General features: G+C 37.3%; 1 protein-coding gene across 1 annotated transcript in view; it reads right to left on the bottom strand.

Moving 5' to 3' along the window:
• ADGRL2 (adhesion G protein-coupled receptor L2) overlaps positions 1–21,845 on the bottom strand; it is a 321,354-nt gene that overhangs the window by 288,629 nt on the left and 10,880 nt on the right. The gene's annotated exons all lie outside the window — the stretch shown is intronic.

The following is a 21,845-nucleotide window of genomic DNA, read 5'->3' as shown; positions in this document are numbered from 1 at the left end:
GCTCTACTCCTTTCAGCTCCCTATGCCTTCACCATAGGATCTAGTTTCCGCATTCAAGCTGACTTATCATGTTATTCTGAGTAGTCATCTAGTGGAGGGTTTTTTGGGATTTTTTTTTTGGGGGGTTGTGGTTTTTTTTTGTTTTGTTTCTTGGCTTGGTCTGTTTTTGGTTTGGTGTTTTCTTTGTAGCTTTGTTTTGTTTTGTAGGTACTGATGAAAAACTGTCACTATTACTAGCAGACCAGATTTTGGGGTAAAAATAGAACACTCTTCTCAGCACTCTGCATTACATAGTCTTTTTTTTTTTTCTTTTTTCTACCAACATCGTTTCAGCAGTATTTCTGTGCTAGGTAGTTTATGCTTTGGGGTTACTTTACTGAGAAATAAGCCCATCTGCTTACAAAATTTTAACAGCAACATTACTTTAGGTGGAAATGCACATATCTAAGATCTGCAGACTGCATTCGCATATAAAACTACAGCCTAATTTATCTTTCTCCAGAAGGACTTGAATGCTTCTTCCAAAACAAAGACCACAATCAACAACAAACAAAAGGCACAAAAAAACCAAAACAAAAAAAAAAAAAAAAAAAAAAAAAAAAAAAAAAAAAAAAGAAAGAAAAAGCACACTCTCCAGCAATTTGTTTTCTAGAATGGTACAATTTCTACCATCTTGTCTCAAAACTCGTTGGCTAAGAAAGTTTAACTTTGTATGTAGTCATGCTCAAAATCATTCCAGCATCTCACTGCTTATGGAATAAAAGAACACCATATATTTTATGGTACAAAAATCAAAGGTTGCTCTTCTTGCTACTGGTTTTACTCAGCAGTAAAGAGAAAACCTTGCAAGTGTTGTTTACACAGTACTAAATCCTTGTAAAGTCATACTGAAACAAGACTGCTATCTGACCTAGCCCTTAGGGCTACTTAAACACCTGTGGATTTATAGAGTTCAGATGTCTACAAGGTCTGTGCTGAAGTTCATTTCCAAACCTGTGCCCCATGTGAAGTCCTTTGTTGGCACAGTTAAGCCATTACTACTTGGTTCTGGTTTGTAAGGCAATCACATTATGAAACAGAAAGAGTTCAGAATTAAGATAACTTACCTTTATACACACACTGTAAATGTATATAACACTTAAAAGCTCAACATGTAAGTTTTTATTTGCAGAAGCTTAGCTTCACTAAGATCAAAACAACACAGGGAAAGAGAGGAGTTATCCTCATCTGTATATCTATAATGAATTCCCCAGCAGGACCTGTACATGTTAAATACACATCAGACCATTAAGTTCAAGTAGAGTATGCTTTGTTCTAAGAAAATAAGCATTAAGGTAGAAAACACAAAAAAATTTTCATCCCACTTTTAGAAAATACACTTTCCTGCACTCCAGATACAGTAATAAAATCATAATATAATTCATAAGAGAAGTAGGATAGAACATGTTCCAAACTTTTCAATAATTTAGCTAGTTGGAAGCCTTACAGGTTAAATCCTGGTCCCACAGAAATCCATATGGCTGACTTAAAGAGGACCAAGACTACATTGTCCACGGGGTTTAAATGAAGTATATCCTAAGTACTATGAATTGCCAAAAGCCAAAGGTGTTTGCTTTCAATTCAATTATTTCACAATAACCTCACATTAAAGTTTACAGTTAAGGCCTGTTATTCTGCTATTCTCTGGGTCAATAATACCCATTTTCTATAGATCCTTTATTACTGGATGTATGCTTATCATAAGATGAAAATAATGGTAAGTGTATGTTTTGAGCGTGCTTTGTATAACTCTGTCCACCACAAGTGGTACATGTCAGGTTTTCTGTGAGGTCTCCCAGAGGTTTCAGAAACACAAAGCTTCACTTGGATGGTGCAGAATGGCAGTGACTCTGGAAGCCTGCACTGTCCCAGGATGCATTGGAGCATTTGCCCCACTTCAGCTGCAGTGTGCACTGAAGACTCATGGGTTTTTTAAGATTTCACAATCCTTAATATTTTTCAGAACCTTAGGTCTTAAAATATGAGGTCAGGAAAAGTTTTAAAATACTATTCCAGTACATTCTAATAGTTAATAAAAATGAAAGCAAATAATTATTAAAGAAATACAGCCTTTTTTTTCCCCTTCCTCTCCATTTTGTTTTTTTTTTTTCTCTTCCCCTCTGGTTCTGTAATTTTATGATTTTTAAGCCAATCTCATAATGCATAAATGTGTCACCTTAATTTGCTAATGCTGGGACTGGTAAGATTGCTTCCTGGAGCACTGAGCAAGTGCATGCTGAGAAACAGCTTCAGGAAAGCGTACAGTTGGGGATCTTTTTTAAAATTATTTTTCTTTTTTAACTACTAATCTAGCATCACTACACAAAAGAGAGCAAAAGCAGCAATTGTATTACTGTCATCCCGTCTCTCTGTGATGGCTTTAGGCAGGTTTGTGCTGCCAGTAAAGAGCAGTGAACAGGGGCTGCTCATCACTATACCAAAGCTGGCTCTTGCACAGCGGGGACATGGACACATTCCTGTTTCTATTCCCTGTTTACTGGCGCACTAACCTAGGGCACAGCAGCACACACACCTTCTCATCTGAGCTGCTATGGAAGCTGTTTGGAGTTCATGTTTGTACCTTGATGAATTAAGAAGTTACATAAATGCTAAATGCTCTTAAAATGAGACTCACAAAAAACTCAGAACTCTTGTGAAATGCAAATTCCAAATTAGATCTCTCTTAAAGAGCAGAATAATAAAAACAGCCATCACAATTTACCGCTCCTTTCTCTTTTACATTCTTCTCAGTATGACTTTCAGTTAGGTAGGTATGTATAATAAACTACTGCCATGCTTGGCCTCTTGTGGCTTTATCCTGCTTACACATTGCTAAATCTTTTTTATTGCTTCTGACAATATGTTGTTTCATACCTTTATATCTGTACTTGTATTGGTTATATTGCTGGGTTATCATTGTGGTGGTGAATTACACTGAAAAAAACCCGTATCTGTTTATCAGATAGGATTTGGCTCACACAAACATTTCCATTACCATAATATTTCTTGCACCATTCATTTAATATACATTTATACATAGATACATGGTTATCCTTTACCAAACACACTAAAACATAGTAATGGCCATCAGTGCTATTACTAGGAAAGGAAAAACTGACACTTTCTGGCAAAAGCAAGAGATGACACAGCCAATGCAAATTATTTATCTCAGTTGTTCCTCATGCTGAGTCCTTGAGGTCTGAGGATGAATTAAGTGCCTAGCAACAAACACATAGTCCCTGCCACCCTTCTTTTCTTGTCTCTCTTTATGTGGAGAATTCGGCCCTCACCAGGAAATATCTCTTATCCCCAGTTAATAAGAAGATCCTCATTTATCACCAATTGTCAATCCATGCAGATATCTCCATCCAGTTCTGCATTAGCCATTCTCAGAAATGCTGACTGCTGTGCACTATATAGGGTAAGTCAAAATATGTGAAAACTACAAGCAACTCTTATTCATATAACTATTTATACAGCCAAAGGTTATAAAATACCTTTGATCTGACAGCTGCTGGGTAAAACCAGAATGAATATAACTAATCTTCTTTTGAAAAATTTAGGGAAATTCAGAATAGCCATCCACAGGGTTTTACCAGTGGCAGAAAACCAAGACAATATGGAGGCAAAGAAATGCAGATCAGCCACATATTGGATATGAGATTCATGCACTTGACAGCCTGAAACTCCCTGTAGGTAAACCTTCATCAAATGCATTTTCTAATCAGTGCAGAGGCTTCCCCGTGCTCCTGCATGTACAAAATCAGTTTTGTGTGTCATCTGGGGTCATGAAGCAGAAGGCAGAAGCCAGAGGCTCAAAGTAAAAAAAACCCTCATCCTGTGTCACAGGTGTCCCTCTAGGACACACCTTGGCCCATACCCAACCTCTCAAATGCCAGAGGAGAAGGGTTAATTTGAGAGCCCGGGTGCCCAAGTCAGGGCTAGTCAGGCTAGTCAGTAACAAAGGAAATTGCCAGACTGGGATTTGGGGTATTAAGGTGGGAATGTAACAATGAAAGCTCCATAAAGTCTGTGGAACGGAGGAAGCCCACTTACTTCACATCTACTTGGCACATAGCACAAGGAGGCTCCTTGTGCACCACAGCAAAATAATTTGCTGGATGTGATAGCAGTGTGAGGCCATAGCAGTAGCTGCTGAAGGGTAGAGAGGAAAAATGAAGGGTAATGGGTCTGAATTAAGATGAATGTAGCAGCAGACAATTAGCTAGTTCATCAAAAGAGCAAACAATCATTAAGAGAAGCCTTTCACAATGTAAAACCATTTGTAACAGGGTTGCAGTAAAGAGGACGCCAATTCTTCAAGACTGCAATTGAGCTTAATCTTATTCCTAACAGGGCTGATTCTCAAAAACTCAGAGAAATAATCAGTTATTTCCTGCCTTCAGTGGAAATGGAGCACTAGATCTTTGATTAAACTTCATTCCTAATATTTGGTTTGCTGGGAAAAAAATGCTCTTCTAAATTATTAGAGTACTTTGATGGAACAATTTGTTCCTTCTGTTTGAAATATTTCCTACTGCAATAAACTGCTGATGTAAATGCTAAAATACAGATTTTCAGAGCTATAGAGATATTTTTAGGTTTTCAAATATTAAGACAAAATGGCATCATTTTGTATCTAAATCTGAATTTTAATGAGAAGCTCTATTGATAATCTCAGAATATCTATATTTATAGAAAAATGGAATATCATAAATGCAGGATTGTACCACTATCTACATATGTTGCCTCTCTCCATACACAGAGAAATCAGAGCTTAATTTCTATAGCAATGGAAATACAGCAATTTACACCAGAACTATTAGTCAGAATGCAAAAAATAGATCTAAGCCAATGTGTTGGCTCAGTTTTTAAAAGTTGGATCAAGCTAAATTTTTCTCATTTATGCTTTTATTTTTGCCTCGCTGAAGAGAGGGACAATTCTGTGCTCACTCCATGAGGCCTTTATAGAAGGTTCTCAGACTTTTAATGCCGTTTATTGTGGTGTTGCAGTCCTTAGAACCTAGGTCTCAAACAGAATTAAAATGTGCAGCAGCAAACCAGGTAAGCCAAATACAAAGAAACTGATAGAAATTTTGTTAAGATTAGTTTTATTTTTAGAGGTTAGTAAAAATATTGAAAGAAAAGAAAGAGACTAGCAAACATGATTTTTAATTCCTACTCTATAGCAAAATGAAATATTATTTTTAACTGTGAGCTTGAAAAGTTCCCCTAAATAAACATACAAGAGTTGCTCTCTTGAGATGGAATTTCTCTAATTTGGTTAAGTGTGTAACTAAGTTGTGCATATGGGGTACATATTCAGAAGAAAAAAGCTTTATATAGTAATTTAAAAATAGTAAAGTTGATGTGTAAATTCTTAGTCCCTTTTCTTAATGCTGTAAACATTTTATCAGACACTTTAAAGGGCAGAAAATGTATCCATTAAGCAGAACAACTTCAGATCTTAGCAGTGTGAATGTACACAAATAAGCATTTAAGAGGAGAGTATAATGGACACAACTAAAATGTTGAAAACTGTCTTTCTCAGCACATCTCCATAAGCATAAGTATTTTGAGATACCACTGTTCATTACCTTTATTTCATAAGTAATATAACAATTGGATAGGCAGAAAAAAACCTTCATGTAATAAATTACTGGTATATGTTATTGCATGAGCAATAGAGCAGAATGTAAAATCAATAAAAATGAAATGTCTTTTCCCCCAAAACATGTGTTACAGAAAATGTAAAAAAAAACCCCAGAACTTGTAAAACCCTGACTCCTCCTTCTCCAAACATACATAAACCCCATATTTTTGCCATTTTTCTAGATTGAAGCTTAAAGGGGTTTTGTTTTCTTTTAAACTTTAGCGTCTGTGGGAAAAAAATTTATACACTGCACAGGGTATTCTTTTAGGTACATATTTTATAGCATTGTTATTATTAATAATAATAATACAAAAAAGTGTAGCAGATCAAACCAGAAGGAGCCTTGAATATATTTGCTGGGAATTGCCTCAGGCTAAACACCAGGGACATGAAACAAACTGTTCTTATCACCTTTTTCCAAACACAGCGATTTAAATTTACAATGAAAGTGCCAGCACCAGCTGCACTTTAAGAAAGCACCACATGTCTTGATGAGCTCCAAGAAAATGGAAAAAAGCCCAGTTCAAGTTGGAGGTGTCATCTTCCTCTAGTCAGCTGGGTGACACAAAGCTGAAAGCGATGAAGTGCTAATTAGAGGTTGATGAACAGAATCTCGGAGTGGAAACTTGTCGAAATAGCCTCTACTGCATCATAGCCTTATGAGTCTGCCCTTATCTCCCCATATAAAGCACTGACAGAACCAGAAAAAGGCAGTGTGAATCTAAATATCTATATGGTTAGGTTACACATTTTATCTCTTACCATATGTCCATTTTATACTGGGAGTTATTTAAAAATTACCTTATTTTTTAGAATGCAGATACGAATTTTCCCTAGTTAGTTCCCTCAGAATGTCTAGACTGCATTGCAGAAGGAGCAATCAGACCCTTTTTTTTTTTTTTTTTTTTTTTTTTTTTTTTGAAAAAAAAAGCCTTTTATAACTAATTAGATAAGGGAAAAAAGTCTTCCAATGCAAAGTGATAATGAGCAAATACTTATTTCTTAATCAGAGATATGACTAAAACCGAATAAAACCACATGAAAGAAAACAGGAAGAAATGAACATACATTTAAATAAAAATCATGCTTAGAAAAGGTGTGAGTTAAAAATTGTTCTTCACTAAAAGCAAAGGTGGAGGAAGAGGCTTCAGCTGGCAGGAGAGTTTGGTGCTTTTCTGTTCTTTTTATATAATATTAATGTTGAATTGGCAGCATTTTTGGTGAGTACCTAGCTCTAATGGCACCAAAAGCAGAAACGTTTAGCAGTGCTGGCAGGCGGTGTCACTTGTGGCAGCAGCAGGAGCTGCTGCTCACACAGCAACAGCAGATGCTCCAAGCTGGGCTGGCAGGACACTGGAAGCTAACACTGGTTTGCACAACTGTGTCTCTCCTGCTCTTCCCTCCACCCCACAGAGCCCCATTTCCTCCACCTCATCCACCCCTCCACAGTGTGCCAGTGCACTCCTCTTGGTCCCACAGCAGCAAAGCCAGCTTCAGGGGGAGACAAATACGTGCTGAATGCTAAACGCAGATTCAAAGGTTCTGTTTGATTCCAGATGCCAAATCCAATTAATAAGAATGAAAATGTGAAGGTGGAGAGGAGGGTTGAAACCTTTCCCACACTGATGCAGCAATGGGACACTGCAGCAACAACTACTCTGTGAATGTGTGCACTATGCTGGAGACATACCTATTTGGGTCACCAGTTTGGCACCAGAATATCTTTCCTGGAAATTTTTAGAAGCTTTTTTTCAAATTAGACTCCACTGATAACCAGGAACTAGCTGACTTCATGGAAAATTCCTATTTTGTATTAATATTAGGATTTTTCTTAACTATGCATAGTAAAATGGTCACTTGGTGAACATTAAGTAGTTTGTGAGATAAAATACCATCATGTGATCAATTCTGAAACAACTTTCAGCACATATGGTAACAAGTCCAGCAAAACTAGACTACATAGCACGTTGACTACATTTCATTCACAAAATCCCAACCCCTTGTGCTCTAAATTATATTCTTGGGAGGCATTATGCATTTCTGTGCAATGCGTGCTAGCTAATATGACGGGGTTTTTAACACAGTCTGATTGTACTATGATATAAAGTACTAAAGTTACAGACCTTTGCTGATATCAACAGAGAAGGAAAGGATGACAGAATCCTCAGAAGTTAATCACAACACAAAAAATACTGCATTAGTTCTGAAGAGTGCACAATTTAAGAATAAAAATTCAGGGCTATGATCATTTTATGCAAACAGGGTGTGCTATACAAAATCATACTTTAAATATTTAATACCTTGTGAGCACACACATCTATAATTTCAGTCAGTGTTTTTTCTGTTAGCGTATTGCTTCAGAAACTTAGTTCAGATTAATTGTTGTTTCAAAAAAAAAAAACAAAAAAGAAGAATCGATGCTCTTTTGAAAATGTCAACTCCCATTAAACCAGCTCTCCAAAATAATGATGTTCATCTGATTTTTCTCTCTTTGATTAGGCTTGTATAATTCTGTATTATCTTGGTAGCTTTGATGCCAAACAAGATTAAATTGTCATGTACAGTATATTAAATTTATAATCTGAATAAGAAAAATCACTTGTAAAGCACTCAATCAGTATCTAGAGACATAGCTACTAAATTTACATAATTTACACCACTGACGTGCCATTATTTCCTAATTATTTATGGCCAATTATCAATTGCTGGTCAATGCTTGGAATCAGTCACTGTAATTATTTCCCTATGGCCTCTTGTTTAGATGCAACAGAGACGATTTTTTCAAGCTTCAGTATGACACCAACATAAACATTTCCTCTGCAAAGTGATAATATTTTTTACTGGGATTTTAATTCAGCAGTATTAAAAAATATTTTCACTACAAACTGTACTCTACCATTTCTATTACAAACTTAGAGCAGCATTTTGTACAAAACACTTAGGAGAGGATTCTCCAAAAAAAAAAACCACTAAAAAATGTCAAACCAAACAAAAAAAAACAAACCAAAAATCCCCCCCCCCCCAAAACTGACATAGTGGGAGAATCTTATTAACAGTAATGCAATCTTATTGTCTATCCTGTTCTCTTTTATTTTTTTTATTTAGCACATTTTCATCTTTCTCCTTTTGTATTTTATTAAAATGGATTAAATAATAGCTGATTTCTGCCCTCATATCTAGATTTCACTTCTACACAAATCAGTCCTAAAGCATGCAAACAAAAATCTGCATTTGAATTCCTAATGATTCCTCCTATTGTCTCATTGCTGCTACAACCTGTCAATCACTGCTGAAAAGTGCTAATCACTCCCAGAAATCCCAGTCTCAGAGACAAAAGTACCAGTCACCACAAAAATAATACCAATTGGTCATGGGTGGAAGGCAAATCTCACTAGGGATCTCAGTGCACAATGGAGTTTATTAAGTCCATTTTGCTATAGTCTAGCTCTGCTAGTAGCATCCGACGGTTTCAGACTTTAATTTCAAAGTCAACTAAAATCCAGTAAAGTAACTTATATTCATTAGCTAGGCTTTAACTGAACTGCTGTGAAATCTCTTGGCTGCAAGGGCTTTTAGTAGAAGTGGCAGCTTTCATTTTCAATTTAAGGAAAATGGATCTAGTTGGATGTTAGGTACTTCTTTCTTAATCAGTTTGATTTTTACAGGCACTTAGTTCTTTCCAAAGTTGTTTCTTTAACTAATTGTATACATCTTTGGCTAATACTGCACATGAAAGAATACCTTGCAGTTAATACTCTGTACCTGATCAATTCCCCTCTGTTACAACATTCAACTTTAGTAGAAAGGAGTAAGAACGAATATACACAGTGCATTATAAAGAACTATTGCCTCAGGTTACAGAAACTGCATTTTCTGTTAGAAAGGGGAGGGTGGCTAATGCAGTAGTCTTGACATCTAAACTGCTGTATCCTAAAATCCACATTTTTTAAGCCTCAGTGCAGATTGCACTGTTTGCATTTAAAACTATAAACACAGACTGTGTTTTCCTGTTACATCAACTAAATACTGAAGTATGTTTGATCTTAATAAACTATAATTAAGCAATATACAGTAATTACCTTTTAGAAATCCCTATAGTGATTATTACCTCTGGAGTTGACTAGAGGAGACTAAGAATGTGCAATAATTGAGTTTTGTTGGTTATATGCATCCTACTTCCTTTTCCTTAGAGAAGCAAAACATTTTAAATGGGCAAAACTTCTTCAATGAGTATGGTTCATCTGGCTTCAGGCAGAGACTACTGCAATCATTAAACTTTACCAAAGTTACTGCTGAGTTAAATTTATCAATTTTATTGCAGTGGAAGGACTACCCCTGAAAAAAAGACAATATTTACATTGAAATAGGTTTGCAGAGAGGCATAATTTGTATATGGCTTTGGGCAATGTGTGCCTGCCTGCTTGGGATAGTGGATTTCAGTAGTTACAGCATGCAATTCTGAACACTTCTTGCTTCAAAAGGAACCCACAGTTCCCAGCCTTAGAGTACTTCCACAGCCCACTCAGTGCCCATACTGCTGGTAAAGTGACTTTTTAAACTCCAAATACAACACGGGAACAACTTTTTTTGTTTTGTTTTTTTCCTTTTACAACAGTGTTTGTAGTTTAGGTGATTTTCTCTTTCTTACTGTTAGAATAAATAGCAAGCCTCAGCAGAAAAGCAGTGTCGGCAAAGCAGTATGTAACTCCAAAACACAGGTTCATTAATATAATTCTCTCATGATTACAGTGTCTATTATTTTGGATTTCTGATCTTGATATAAATAATAATGCAATTCAAGTGACTGCACACATGGTGATCCAGGAAGGGAAGCAAGCTTGCACTTCAGATATACTTACTTTGTGATACAAGCCACTCTAGGCACATTAATTCAGAAGTACATTAATCCACAGTGCCACCTAGCCACCTGTGTATATTTCGTTTACATGTGACAACAAGAAAAGCCTTCTAAACTGTAAAAACTGTTAACCCTCTCCCCTTCCCCTCCCCTCCAGTTACAGGATGTAGATGGAGTAGAATAATAATAAAAAAAATAGTCCGATGTGTTTATAGCAACTGTTACTGACCTAAAGGAAACCTGCAAATCTTTGCTACAGCTCTGTGTTACACTGTTATTACTCCAAACAACATAAACTGGGATATTAGCTTCACTGAATTAAAATGAAGCGTTCTATAAACACCTGCTTTGTTGCACGAAACTTGTTTCACTGAAACATTGGACCTCTTCCCTTCTCTTTTTGCTTCTTTTCAGCTCTAACCTTAGAACTAAACTAGATTTTACATTATGTTTATGTTGCAAGAATATTTTAAAGCTTCAGCAAGTATCTAATGTATTTTAGGTCTTATTACTGTAAAAATAATAAAGTCAGGCTAGCAGATATTAAAATACATCCTCTAAATATACATCTAATAGATATTCTCAACCAGTAATATTCCCACAGCAATTTTAACACACACCACGAGTACACCAAACCTCTTTGACAGAATGCTCAAAGCACCATGTAGTTCCCAGCTCAAGGTGTGACAGAAATGAGTTGCTTTTAAAACTTTCTCCTCCTTTGACAGAAACCACACAATATTCCCTGACTACCTTTTACAATTTGCATAGGAAAGGAAAGATGGTGCACAAATTGAAATGTCCCGAACAGCTCTGCAAAGGAAAGCCTGAGGCTGGGATCTGCCTCACCTAGGGAAGCAAGGAACTTGTTCCCCCATGGCATTTGAACCTCTTTCAGGCAGGACAGAGTTTTGTTGGCCACTGCCCTACAGAGCACAACTGAGAGTGCACCACAGTGCATCAAAGGTATGCTCAGAAGCCCTCCCAAACACACTGGGTTTTAGGAGACAAGCCAAAAACTTTCCCTGTGCAGGCAAGTTGACCCAAAAACTGTCCTCCTCTTAATTCTTTCCAGCTCCCAGGCCTTCACATTTTGCCTGGTCCACCAGGGTAAAGAAGGGCCAGTAGCACAGTCTACTCAGAGAGTAATTCTAAATATTACCCTGTATGCATTTATTTAGACCTCTGCACAATGATGGCACAGAGAGAAAGCCTAGGGTGAAGGAAAAGAGAAAAAAAACAGAGAAGAAATCTTCAATATATGCTTTCCCACTTCTACACTGAGAATTTTTCACCCTTGTTCAATTTCCTACGAAATTTCTTTATCCTCCTACAATTTCTTTTTATCATAAAAAAGAAAAAAGCCCTAAAAAGCAAGCTACAAGAAAAAGAGACGGGTTGTTCCTGACACAGATTAAAATAAATAATCCTTACTTCACAGTTTTCCTGTGCGTAAAATGTCCAGTTTTGAGTTTCCACCCTTGGTACCAGACCTAGGCTGGTTCCAGGGACTGCAGACACTGTTTCTTCCAGGTCTGGGTTTATTTCTTTATCTATTTATTTATTTACTTTTAATTACCCTTAATATCCTATTTTGAGGATTCTTTTGTTAACCTCTTCTTTCTTAGCACAGAGAATATACAGAAATAAATGCTTATGCTCCTCTGCTTGGTTACTTTCTGAACCTTCACTAACAACTTTTCCCTGACAGTATAAATCAGAACTAATAAATCAAAATAAACGGAATATATTAACAAGAACAAAAAGAAAGACAAATAGAGAGATTTAACTGGTGAGAATTAAAGGACAAAAGCAAGAGGACTTAAAAAACCCCAAAACAAATCATCATTTGAAGGCAACCTTTCAGCCCCACCTACCTCACTCTATCTGGCTGTCTACTACAGGCTCAACCAATTTAGGGTATAGGATATTTCAAAAGATCCTGCTTGGTTTTGGTGAAAGTAAAAAAAAATTAAAATTCAGGGTTTCTTTTAAAACCTAATCTCATCCTTCCCAGTGGAGTGCCCGTCCTTTCTGTGTAACTTCAATACTGGTTATTTGGTATCACAGTAAATGCAGTGGGCAGGACGATGACTGACACCTGATCCAAGACAATGGGGCAAGGACCCAGGGCCCGGCAGCCTTGTGCTTTGACAGGCTTTTTCTCCTGGTGACTGTTAGCCATTGTTTGATAACTACAGACTTCCCTTCCCACAGACCTTTCTGAACTCTGCTGTCTTTGAACGGCGCACGGAATGAGAAGGAAAGTATTTACCAGCCAGTAATTACAAGCCACCCCTCATGTAAAGGTAAACGGTAATGAGGAATGTGCAAAGAATAGCTAGCACTGTCAAAAGAGGGAAAAAAAAAAAAAAAAAAAGAAAAAAAAGAAAAAGCTTGTAAAATGTAAAGCCATACAAATGCCTTATAGACTTATCCGCAGTAACTGTATCAATTAACCATGCTAAGAGCCCTGACTCAGATGGGCACTGCACTCAGCATGTCTGCCAGTGTTTTATTATCAAGTCCATTATGATGAGTTCTTGTCCTAGACAAAAGGAGAACAGAAAAAGAATTCAGGCTGACAAATTAGACTTGAAATCAGTTTCATTTACATAACGACTGGAAGTTCATTAATAACAGAGTTTTAATTATTCATGCTCTTGTTTCACTAGATACAGCAGTTTTCCCCCTGCTGTGCTGGATGTCTGGATTAGGTAAAATGAACCATAGCAAACTGATAGACTGCCCAGATTTCCTAAGTTCTTTGCTGCTTTCAAGGAGAGCACTTGGGGGTGGAAGAGTAGAAGAGAACAGGGGGATGGGAAGAAAGCCTTTCCTTCAGTTAATGTTATAACATGCTAGTGAAGGAGATATCTAAAATCTGCTTCGGGTGTAAACTTTGATTTGATGGAAACTCAGTCTCAAAATTCAAGCTTTAAGAAACAGATGTCAAATTCTGTGTTGATTTGCCAAATTCTAGTTCCTTATTTAGATCAGTAGAACCAATGCTAGAAGTTTGTGTTAGGATATCTGGTGTGAGCAGAGAGTGTTATAAGAGAATAACATTTTAGTCTCTCACAAAGAGTTGTTTAACTTCTACACTAAATTCATGGCAATTTTGTAAATTTAGTTTTCTCACATTTCTTCTGTGGGCTTTTGTTTTGTATGCATTTTCCTTTTGGTTAGCTTAATTTTTCATTTTAAAATGGAATAAAGAAGGTCAGAAGATAACATATTTTCTATAGAAAAAATCTAATTACTAGGATCTTTGTAAAAAATTAATCAAAATGCAACAATGAATGGAGCACTTTATCTTATAAGGATAAGTTTTTCCCACCACAGCGTCTAAAAAGTAACTCCCATTGACTTCAACATACCCTGCAGGGAAAGAACAGGATCCTTGGATTTTACATGACTATTTGCTATTCAGTGAAACCTGAGGGCCCTACTCTCCCGCTGCAGGATGCATGTAATACCCATTGAAATCAATGGGAATTACCCTCATGTCCTGCAGCACAACCAGCCCTCACAGCTACATGTCGTGAACTATGAACACTGGCAGGTGGACAAAGTGGGGGACAGATCTGAAGAATGGTGCTTACTAAAAGGTCTAAGTTATACTTTGAGATTCTTCCTCTTTCTTGTCACATGAGAATACAGGTCTTTTCTTTCAAAACGTGAAGTTTTCTTAAAACAAAACAATGGAATTTTTAAAAAAAGTGTAGAAATTAAAGCTAATGGGTGATCTCTTAAGCTTTTACTGTTCAGTGCTTCCTTTTTGCTGGAAGAACCAGTAGCTTTTTTGCCCACTGTTTCTCAATCCTTGATTGCTTAATAATATAGCTAGGAAAAAAAAGATGGAAAAAATCTTAAGAAAACAGAACAGTAGAGATTCAACAGACATCTGAACTATCTTCACTCTGGTACTCTGAGTATTCTGTTGCTACTGGGGGGTAAGTAGGAGAGGTGTTTCCATTTGAATTCAGATACAAGTATACAGCCACCAAATTTTTGCCAATATGTTGCATCTTCCAATTCTGTTTATTGGTAGGTAGTCTATACCTCCATAACAAAGGTCATGTCCATAATAAATTGAATGCTTACAAAGGTATTTTATTTTTTTTTAATGGAAGCCAATTCTAAACTAAGAAGAACAACACGAAGTTGGAAGTCAGTAAATTTAGACTACATTCCAGCTATATCACTGTCCTTCCTCACATAGCCTACCCTGGGCCAAACCATAAATCCCTCAGTCATTCTGATGGCTAAGGCGTGCATTCATATATAATCATTCACAGGAATTGCTCTGCAGGGCTAGGCACAAATCTGCGAGTCACTGTTCACCCCTGTAAATAAGCAGCGCTTATACTGGCCTCGTATTTTCTGTTCCTCTCCCTGGAAATAAGGAGACAGCATTTCCTTGGCTGATTGGTTTACTCCATGAATATATTCCTCAGTCAGGTTAGTGATGAACACAGTAAAAATCTGAAATGAAAAGAGCTGCTAGATTCCTGTTTGAGAAGATTTGGTTGATGTGAACAATTTCCTCTCAGTCTGAGAGTGACAACAGGAACATAATAAAGGCATGAGAGGTGTATGGATGCATTAACCGTGTAATGTGTTTTTGATTGGACTTTATGAGAATAATGTGAGTTTCTTACAGCCAGCTCCAAATTTAGGTTGTTCATAAAGAAACTAGTGCTAACCTGACAGACTTGATAGGGTCTAGTGGAAAAAGAGGTCTGCTTACCACAGAGGTCAAAAGGGACCAAGGTTATTCCAACCTGCTCTATGAACACATTTCATTTTTATTCTCACCAAGTTCGCAGATATATGATGTCTCTCACATTCCTGTGGGAGATCCTATGTTTCTAACTGTTCTTCTAATCTTTTAGGAAACATACCAGGCAGCTCCCACTGCACAGATGGCATGCAGTGTCTGGCTGAACCAGCAGACTTGGTGCTGTCTCAATGCCTTTTATTGGCAAGAACTGATTGAGTAGCCCTGACTGATACTCTTAGTAGTAGCTGGACAATCTGCCTTGCTATGTTTAATCCACAGACCATGTGGCTGTTGGAAGACACTTTTTTTAAACAGCTTTTTAACAATTTACAAGGGCAGCTTTTTTGAGAAATTATCTTTCCTGATTTTAACATGTTGCTGTCTCTACATATTCTTTGTCTATCACTGGATTTTCTAAAAAAACCCCTTCCCTGTAACTCAGTGTGGTTTATTTTCAGATGCTTTCAAGTTTTAGAATATAAAAAGTGCAAAATTCTGGGAAAAATCTCAGCGAAAAAGTGTCAGTGAAAAAATACAGTAATGAAAAAAATATGGACACACATATCACCTCCTTGTCATTGACAAACCACATTGCTGAAAAACTTAACAAGACAGAAGCTTTAAACAACACACTAAGGCAAATTAAACAGACTGAAGGATTTTCAGATTGATATTCTGGTGCACATTTTCAGATATTCTAGATTCAAACCTAGCCAAGACTTGACTGTCTAGCTTACAAATAGAGCCCTTAATTTTTGCATAAAAAAATAAAGATTAAAATTACCTTTCTTTGATCTCTTCTTTTTGAAAGAAGTGACCTACAGCACACATTTTTGAACTTGTTAAACCTAATAACTGTCTTTGATCCATCAGAAATTCAATGCCATTTGGCCCACTGCATGTTATGTGATGCTGTGAACATACATTTTTTTTTCCACAGCTAGAAGAACCATGCTTCTTACTTAAGGAGGATATTTAGGTGAAGGGGAAGAGACAAAAGAGAGCTGTTTTCCAGATCTAACCCTTGTTATTTCCATTTACCACATTTTACCTGTTCTCACCAGGTAATTTCCAGTTATTCACAAGCTTCCCTTTAGCCTTAATAAGGAAATCTTCAAGTCAGGTTAGTGCAGAAGATTAAGACTGTATTAAGATGAAGTCTGAAATGTTCTGCTACCAATTAGCAGTCTAGTATTTCTGTAAGCCTTGAATTTTTGATGCGATCAATGACACCAAGTGGAGCCATCTTCTGTGGAGTGGTTATTAAAGATATAAAAATCAATACAAAGATGATACTTGGAAATCCATATCACAAGATAATGAATCGCCATGAGAGCCAGCTAAGAAGGAATGTCAGCAAACCAAACAGAAGGTTTGTGCATAACAAATTATTTGATGCCAGTAGAGTTTAAGCTAAATTTTGCATGAGACAGAAGTCTTCAGGCAACACTTATGATACATTTGCATGGCAAGGTTTTAATGAGATGAAGACACAAGACCAACCATGCACAGGGCTTTTTGTGCACTAAAGAGAGATGGAGGGAGTGAGAGAGAGGTGATTGAGACATATGGGATTAGGACAATAATGCTATAATTTGACTTTAATGACAAAACAGCATCAAAACCTTTCTCTGTCAGTAATCCTTATTCAATTTCTTTTAAATGAAACATTATTTGCCTGCACCTTAAGTGCTGATTGTTATTGGAGTTGTGTATTGGAGCTTCACAGGACACTCCAAATTTAATTTGAACTAGGGATTGATTTGGTTGGCTTCAAAGCCAGGTTTTCCTTTCCAAAATTGAACTAGTGCATGACTTTGCAAGTTCATTTGAGTTTACTGCCTGACACAATTGTATAAGACTTTACAGCATTTAGGGCACGTTTTGCCCTGCTGATCTCCTGCTCACTCACATGTTCAGACCCACACACAGAACTATTAAAACAAACAGTCCTGCTGCCCCTCCTGCATTTCCCTGGGAAATACATTCCTGACTAAAAGCTAAAGATGCAAGAGACTCACACAGCTCAAATTCATATTGTATGAAAAACATCATCACTTTAAACTTATAATATATCAAATAAAAGGTTTTGAGAGCATTTTGCTATCATTAGTTTTCCTCAAACTTTTCCAAAATGTGAGAACAGCATGCTCTTATTTTATAGATTACTCATTTTACTGAGGTATGTAAAAAACAAAATGAACTAACATTAACAGATGACAAGGTCTTAGGTAATTTGATCTTCTTTGGTTGTGGGACACTTGCCTGCCAATTGTCTATCCTGTCTATTTAAACTGAGTGTGAGTTCGTTGTGATACAGCTTCATTACTATGACTGAGTCTAAATCAGGGTCTCTGAACACTACTGGAATTCAAATGACTGATATTAATAAAAATCAGATAATAGTATCCCATAGGAAGTCTAGAAGATCCAGAACAACAACAGGTTCTCTAGTGCATCTTAATCTGCTGTAGCTACAAAGCCAATCATACCCTAAAATTTATACAGCTTTACTCAATTTTTTTTTTAAACAAACCACATATATTCCTTTTTAAAACTCCACATTCCCTTTCAAGCAGTATTTGCTCTTATTCAGTAGGATTAGGGCACTTTGAACACACCGAGTGCAGTACAACAAATCCTCTGTTTCCTTGTTTTTCCTAGGCACACATAGCTTTCATATTTGCAGGCAGTAAGCAGCAAGTGCTTGCAGATAATCATAATCTAGCACACAATCACAGCTTATTGTGCTTTTAACAGGACACTATATGCAAGCCCGTTATTTGTTAATCAGTAACTCTCTGTTGTTTGACAGCCACTAGATTTTTAGTTAACTTTTTAGTGTGCAATTTCTCACCTTCTCTATTTCAAAACCTCTCCTCTATTTCAAATAAAAAGACTAAAAGGCATCAGGAGTTCAGATCCTCACCAGGGTAATATGCATACCTCCAAAGGTTGCATCAATTGAGGATCAGCCCTTTGTCCTGCAAGCAAGAATAACACTGAAACATTACAGCAACTCTACTGCTGCCTGCTAGAGGCAGCTGGCAAGTTAGTGAATCAGCCATCCAGTTGTACAGCAAAGCTACTTCAAACCTAAATAGACAAATTAAGAGCAGCCATGACATTCTTCGTGCAGTTTTCACCAGCTATTGCAGTTTTGACTTAATTTGTTTCCCTGCCTCTTTGCATCTTGAGTCTTTGAAGGCAAAAGAACCAGTCGGTGTCATAAAACAAGGAGAACTAGAGCAGCCTTCAGTAATAACAAAAACTAACGGAAAAAGGAGATCTTTTGCAGGCGACACTTCACATGGCTCAAAACCTCTTTGCCGCAGTTTCAATTCTGCAGCCTTGCGATTGTTCTGACACCTCTTTACTGTTCCTTTTAAGTGCAAATGCCTAGGTAGCATCACTATAAATGAAACAGCAGTGTTCACAGATTGCATTCAACGGCTGTTAGAGCTTCGTCTCCTTCATCTGCACAATTTGCATCTATTACAGGCTCAGGAATATAGCTTTTGCTGCTTCTCAGTGGCCTCAGAAGGGGGCACAAGGACCCCGCCCCCCCCCCCCCCCCCCCCCCCCCCCCGCTAAAGAACGGCAGTGAGGCTGATCTTTAAAGCCCTTCCTAGAGGCAGCCCCTCTGTGGTGCTTACCGAAGGCTGGGAGGAGGGGAAGAGGCTGGGAAGGCTTTGAAGGACACCACTATGCTGCACTATGCAAGTTCTCTAAATGATCCTGCCTTGTGACATCCACCACAAAATTTAAGGTGTTTAACAAGAATTGCTAATAAAGATGCAGAGCCCTAGTCCAAGCACAGCCCTCCTGAACGTGGCTCAGAGGGGTTTTGTACAGTGATTTGTGCAGTAGTCTTTCTCTGGGGTGCAAAAAAGAGGTGGGCGAATACATTTAGTACCTGTGAAATTCACTTTCACAGCGTAACAGGGAAAAAGAGCCTATAGAGAAACAACCTCTCTTCATTCTCTAATATGAGTTATGTGCTGAGACTCTTTTAACAAAATTAACCAGCATGGCCTCAAGTAAAACCCTGTCTGGAAGCTCAGCACTGTTTTCATGCAAAGCAAGATGAAGGAGGTGCCGTGTGTTTCCTTTCAGGTTGTCAAACCAAGAGAGGACAACCACTCCTAACAAATCAAACATACAAAGTGCATAAGTTGCCTATTTTTTATTTCTGAGAAATAAATAATAGTTTGATGATTTGATTGCTCTTCTTGGATACACAAAGAAAACTTTGCAGATGAGATTCAGAGACTTTGTCTCTTTCAGGGAAATGTTTGAAATAATTGACAGGAGTGGCACATTCCAGAAATGAAAACACTAAAAATGTGAGTTGTTCAGGGAAGAAACTTATGCTATTTATGTTTAGTACTTGAGCAGACCTAATTTAGGACCTCTAGGTGTGGTACCAATTATAACCAGGCTAGAGGTGATAGCATACTCAATGTGGTTTTATTACTGTTATTATAACTGTGTAATTATTTTTTCACAAGTCCAGCATTTCAACAGAGTCACACTGCAGCATGTGATGCCACTGATGTTCAGGTAGTACACACAATTATTTGTCCTTTCTGTCATGAGACTCCACTATTGCAATATTCACATCAAACGAAAGCAAAAATACAACTTCTATTATTATTGTTACTTTTCTTTGTTGTGTCTCTCAGGAATCAGAAGATAAGCCAAAGCCAGGAGATGGGAATTTATTTTACTAGGCCACCCTGCTGATCAACTAAAACAAAAAGTTACCATACGCTTTATCTCTGTGACAATGCAATGGGATTATATTATTTTATCTTGTTTTACTAGCAAGGCATAATTGTATACAGCCTCTCCATGGAGCACACAAAGAACTGAGACTGGAAATTTGAAAAAAGGAGGTAGGTGTATAGAAATACATTTTCTTCAACTCTGACCAATAGAATGAAAATCTAAAGAATCACTGACACAACATCTTTCATATTCTCTTCCTTTTTCGAGATAGAGAACATATTTCACGTAGAGAATTGAACTGTTACAAACGCCGTTGGAGTCTGCATTATCTGTCCTTTGGATCCCAATCATCGGCTTAAAATCTTTGTGTTTGTCATAGTTTTTTCATTTAAAAGAAAAGAATTAGGTAAAACCTCTTCAATGACCATAAGAGTTTATAAGCAAATACTCTATTTGCATGTCCAGCTTCTGTAGAATACAAAGTAAACCTCTCTTCAAACACATAATAGATACATTTTCCTGAAGACAAATACTTGTTTCATATAATGTTTTGTTCAGTAGTTAAAAAGATGAGATTTTGTCAAATAACCTACAACAAAATCAGTCCTAGGGAAAGCCCTAAGCACTAACTATCCACCTTTCTATTTTAAAATGATATTTTTGTACTACTGCCTTAAACACCTTGCAGTGTGACTTCAGCGTCCCACTACAGTATGCCATCAAGTGTGGTGCTATTATTCTCCTATAAATTCAAACCAGAGACACAGGAGAGCAAATCACAATGCCTCAACCTTCTACACCAGTCAGTGGCTATACAGAATACAGATTTTCATCCACTCTAAACATTCTAGCAATTCATTTCAGCTACATCTATCTAGCACAAAAATAATTCATATAACATACTTGGATCCTCCAAATAAACTTAAACAAAGGCAGGTTTCCTTCAAGCAAGAGAATAAAAAGTATTTAAGATGAAATTACAGCACAAGGGTGTTTGTATTCCAAGGAAAGCAAGCAGTATTGTAACTTATATGAAGCTACAAAGCTCAGAAATTCTCCAAGACCTACATTTGCCATTAAACTAGTTGCCCCTGCCCAAAGACTTAGAGACTGTCCATCATTACTAGAAAAGAGAAGCTGGGTACAGACAGTACATTGTACACAGTATATGTTTATGGAAATAGATGAATTTCATGGATTTGTATTCCTCTGCATTTCCCACTAAAACTGGATTTGAAACAAGGTAATTAAATTAGACCACTGGTAGAACTCCAGGAGAAATTAGTTCAACCAGACAGACAAATCCCAATAGAATCATTGATAACTGGTTGCACCTTTCCAGATTTTGCCTTCCAGAGAGGCAGATACAGAATAAACAGGTGCAAGTAGGAAGATAACCACTTGGCAAAACCTGGATGCAAGAGCACAGCAGCCAGGTAAGTACAATCATCCAAGTAGGAGGGGAGCACTGAAAATAGTTCATCAGGAATGACATCAGGAGGCTTTTCAGCCCCATATGGCACCCTTTTCAGCCCCTTGACACAAACACTACTGGCCTTTCTCTCAAAAGCAGCATTTTTAAAAAACTTGTCACCGTGGCTGCACAGGCAGTGCCAGGAGTCACCCCACTCACTTCTTCATGCTTCCCACCACTTGGTGCTGGCAAAGATCCCGTTGGCTAGCAAGGCACTGGGACTTTGTTTTTTTCTTGTGGCTCTATTGTAAAGGGTACAATGTGGATCCTTGTCTCCTTAGGTATAATTAAGTGCTTAAGTGGC

Source organism: Onychostruthus taczanowskii, unplaced genomic scaffold (assembly GCF_017590055.1).
Source record: "Onychostruthus taczanowskii isolate IOZ18803 unplaced genomic scaffold, ASM1759005v1 scaffold7, whole genome shotgun sequence".
NCBI lineage: Eukaryota > Metazoa > Chordata > Aves > Passeriformes > Passeridae > Onychostruthus > Onychostruthus taczanowskii.
This window is presented reverse-complemented; position numbering and strand designations above follow the sequence as displayed.